We start from the raw sequence: 4,982 nt of genomic DNA, 5'->3' as shown, positions 1-4,982 counted from the left end.
TTTTCCTATTTTTCTTGTATTTTTTACAGTATTAAATGACTGAAAATTCAAAATGAGTTGTGGGCTGTGGCCCTTAGGTTCATTCGCAGCAAAAACACAAGTTTAGTTGGTGTTTCTTATTATATTTTCCATTGATATCTCAAAAACACCCAATTTTTCCATATTTTGCATGTTTTACGGGTTTTACACTATTGATTTCATCCACAACACTTATGATTTTCTGATTTTCTGAGCGTAAATAGTTGAAAGACATTGCAAACAACATTATAATGCATAATCATCTCATGGAAACAAGTATTCATGAAGCAAATTGCATAAAAACACAATTTTCCTTTGTAAAAATGAGATTACCGTTCTTTGCGGGTTGCGGGTTTTTTTTTGCCATATCTCGGGACTGATTTCCAGCCACCATTAATGCTCATGACAGTCCACAATAAGAAATCTTCAATCTTCTTATACCATCGAGCAATCCGGTCTTCATTGGACAAGCATCCATCATCCATTCTTCTTCTTCCTCTTCACCACATGAATCTGCCTTTAGGGGAGAGAGAGGGAGGAGAGAGAAAGAATGAAATCAGAATTCTTCACAGAGACTGTCAATGGAGGAGTGAAGCACGGCGATAGAGTCAGCATCGAGGGGGGATTGAAGCCCCATAATCATTGATATGGGTTGTATGCAGCAGCCATGCTCCATTGATCAACATTTGGGGGCAAAAATCGGCGCCTGTTCCTCATGTTGCTTCATCCTCTCTCTCTCCACGATTTGCATGCCACATTTCATGTGGCATAAGTTGTCCAATGCCCAAAGGTCACCACTCATTTGGCCAAAATTTTGTCTACCTCTTCGCATCTTGACCGGTTTCTTGGCCATTTCCCCGTCCGGACTCGGAATTGAGCTCTGAAAAATCCTGGGCATCGAGCTTGGCATCCCGCATTGACCGGTAACTTGTGTCAACCTGCAGGACTATCTAAAAAATTATGAAAAATCAACGAGTGTCGCTCGGGCACCTTTAAAGCACTTTGGCGCTTAAAATCGTCCTAGATCGAGCCGCCGCCTCCAACGTTGAATATTTTTCCCTTGATATTCGTAATTTTTAGCTATTTTTAGGCACTTATTGGCACCAAAATTCCACTCTCATTGGCGGCCATAGGATAGGGTGACTCAACCCGTCGAATCCCACACCAAATCTGCACAAAAACAACCAAAGGAAGCATCAAGCTGATACAAAATAGACATAAACTTAAATCACAGCACAATGCTCACCCTACCCCCCTGACAAAACCAAGGCATGACATCCACAAGGAGTAGGCCTAGCATAATCTGATAAAATATCCGAAGGTAGTCACTAACCAACTGCTCCAACACAGCCAAACTAAAAAGAACTGTCAAAGAGGTTGCCCTAAGTGGTGGTCTGAACTACCTACCTAACTAAGGACAACATAACTAGGAGCTCCTCCTAGGCGAGGACTCCTATAGCCTGATCAAGAAGTAGTTTCTATTTAGCACATCTCTTCTTTTAGGGTTTTTATGTTTTTCATACTCGGGCATGTAAAAAGGAGGGAGCTGAGCGTAGTGACACAAGGAGAACAGGGCATCGGTCTCAGGTCCTGTCTCAGTACCCAAGAACCTACCAAGCCCTCGCAAGACGACACTTAATCCTTTTCTAATGCTCACTTTTATTTTCGCTCCAACCTTCCTTAATTCTTCTTTTCTAGCAAGATGCCACCCCTAGGAAGACAAGGTATCGGCCCAGGGTCTGACTCGCCCCCAGGAACCTACCAGGCCTTTGCAAGGCAATGATCAACTGCATACACATTTCCATTTCTTTCTTTTCTTTTCTTTAATAGGGGTTAGAATCCCTTTTTACACACCTTTGTATTTATTATCTTGAAGATATTCAGGGTTTCTTTGCCTTTTACCATCTTTATTTTCCTTCTGCAGGCTTCGCTAACTGCCTCACAACTAACAAGAACTCCTAGAACCGCTGCCTAGCAGGCTAGTAGAACATGGTCACTGGGACTACCTACTGAAACAGGTCTTTCAATGCCTGACAATGTCTTTACAGGAGGCAACGACTACTCAGATCTGCCTCAAACATACTAAACCGAAACCTTGGGACTTCATGCCTTGGACGTCAGTCCCCAATAAGAAAAGAAAAACCCCTTTAATAAGTACACAAACACATATAACAAACAACCCGCATTACTCATAAAGGAAAGATATCACCTGGATAGGGCCACAAGAAGCGTCGATGCCACGACAAAGGCTCCCTCCAGCTCCACGGAATCTGTCAAGCACAGGACTCAAACAAGAAACCATTAACCGCACCTGCACTAAACAGACAACGGTCCCTCTTGGCCTAATGAAATAAAACACTTCACTACAAAACTCAATCGGCCCTCTTGGCCTAATGAAATTAAGCATTCAAAACCTCACAACACTGGCCCTCTTGGCCTAACGAAATAAAACAAAGTAACACCTATACATCCTTCCCTGGAAGAATCCAGATGTACAATAAGAAGCTCCGTCCAAGGAGGAAAAACAGGCTCTTAGCCCTAAACTAAGTGCATAAGGTTATGACCCATCCCTCCTCCATAGATAGCAAGAGGTGTACGCATAATATGATGTCTAATCAACCTATGGGTCCCAGATAATAACGGTAAATTGGTCTCGGCTACTCTTTGCATCACCCATATCAACCATTGTCTGCCAAATATTGCATGTTCTGATAACATCCCCCACAAGCGACCAGGTCCTGTTTCATCATTGATCACAATATCCAGACTAGGACCACAATTAAAGAAGAGGTCTTCCTCATAAGCAAGATTTTCTAAGGAATCTGCAAACTGATTCCAGTAACGTGGAATCAGCTGAAAAGACACTCTCTCGAACTCCTCTAGCAGGGTCATAGCAGTCCGATGATACATACAAAGAATGGGATTCCGCACTGTGTATGTCCCATCTAGCTAATTCAGGATCAACTGGGAATCCCCCTTTGCTAAAAACCGACAAATACCACCTTGTTTGGCAATATACAGTCCCATAATCAAGGCTTTATACTCCAGCATATTGTTAGTGAATCCTACCTCGAGATAAGCAGCTAACTTCATTGTCACTCTACGTCGGGGGTCTCGGATTACTACTCCAACACTTCCTTTTTTAGTAGGGCCCCTGGATGCTCCATCAAAATATAATATATACATCCACAATGGGTTTACACAACCGGCCATCACGGACTCCTCTATTCATGATTATGGTAATCAAAGTTTAGCATACTAAGAGGATGAACTGACGGCTCCATCCCACCTTCTTCATTGAAGTCAACAGGGATACTCGTCAACAGTCGTAAGCAGTGATGGTAGAAGGCTTTAATCTCCCACACAAAGGATCCGTCTTCTTGCTTAATCACTTTATATCCTTTGCTCCACCAGATGAGTTTCCCTTGATGGTATCTTTGCTCTAGATATGGGTGCTCCAAATATGGGATTAACTGACCCATCAACCATCTTTTAAACTCTTCCCCAGGTCTCAGATCATCCCCAACATGGACCTTCAATGAATTTTCTTTGTACTAGCATACTTAGAAGTAATAAGGTTTAATCTTATTAAGATTAACCTTATTCTTAAACTCTACTCCCTGTAAATCAGCTAATAGGGTTGTAGACTTGTTCTTCCCTAACCTAACAATCTTGTAGGGCCCATCCCATTTAGGTTCCAACTTTCCTGGGAATAGCTCCCTACGCGCATCATAATATAAAACTAGTTGTCCTTTCTTAAAGGTATACTTCTTCGCTTTTAGGTCATGCAACTGTTTCATGCGACGCTTAGCCACCTCTTGATGTAATAGGCTTTGCAACTTGAGTTCATCTAGGTGCGCTAAAGTCGTGAAACGTTCTAATAGGGCATCCTCATTACCCAAAGAATGGTTTATTGCAAATCTAATGGTCGGTAACTCAATTTCTAAGGGTAAAACACACTCTTCACCATAAACTAGTTTGAACGGCATGTGGCTAGTGGCTTGCTTGAACGTAGTATTATATGCCCATACCGCCACATACAGCTTCTTATCTCAGTCGCGTTTCTTTTCACATACGACTTTCGATAGGATACCCACAAGCTACTTGTTGGTACTTTTCACATGCCCATTTGTCTGTGGATTATAAGGAGTCATTTTGTTGTGCTTGATCTGCCAAGCCTCTGTCAAGCTTTTAATCCCTTTATTCAGGAAATGGGTTCCACGGTCCGACACCAATTCTTTCGGTGGACCAAAATGGCATATTATCTGCTCTAAAAGGAAACTAGCAGTTTCTTTAGCATCATCTTTCCTTGTTGCACGTGCTTCTGACCACTTTGTGAAGTAGTCAGTTGCTACAATAGTATACCTCTTTTGCGTAGTTGATGACGAAGTAATAGGACCCACAACGTCTATTCCCCACTTCTCAAATGGAAGTATCGCCATAATAGGGGTGAGTAGTCTTTTCCTATTCTCTCGACTATCATGTCGTTGACAAATATCGCATCTCTTAACATACGCAAATGCATCCTAGAAGATGGCAGGCCACCAATAACCTGCTCTTAAAGCCTTTTGTGCTGTAAGCCGTCCAACAAAATGGCCTCCGCAAGCAGAATCATGGCACTCTTCCAAAATGAATGGCACCTTGTCAGGCATCACACATTGGTGATAGATGTCATCAACCCCTTGCGGATATAATGTACCTACGATCAAGGCAAACTTTAATGCCTGCTGCTTAATTTTCTGTCTCTTGGCTTTAGAAAGTTTGGGTCCAGCCTCTCCTATCGATAAATAATGTGTTATTGCAACATACCAAGAGGGAATAGACACCGTATCTATTTTAAATAACAACTCCATGTCACTACCTTCAGCCACAGATTCTTTCGGCTCCCCAAAGTCCACAAGACATTCCACGATGCCTTGCAACCTTGGTGGCTTACTCCTGATTTCATAATCAAACTCCTGCAA

Source organism: Lygodium microphyllum, chromosome 14 (assembly GCF_053477565.2).
Source record: "Lygodium microphyllum isolate KBCC chromosome 14, Lygodium_microphyllum_v1.1.10, whole genome shotgun sequence".
Lineage (NCBI taxonomy): Eukaryota > Viridiplantae > Streptophyta > Polypodiopsida > Schizaeales > Lygodiaceae > Lygodium > Lygodium microphyllum.
Note: the sequence above shows the minus strand (reverse complement) of the source record.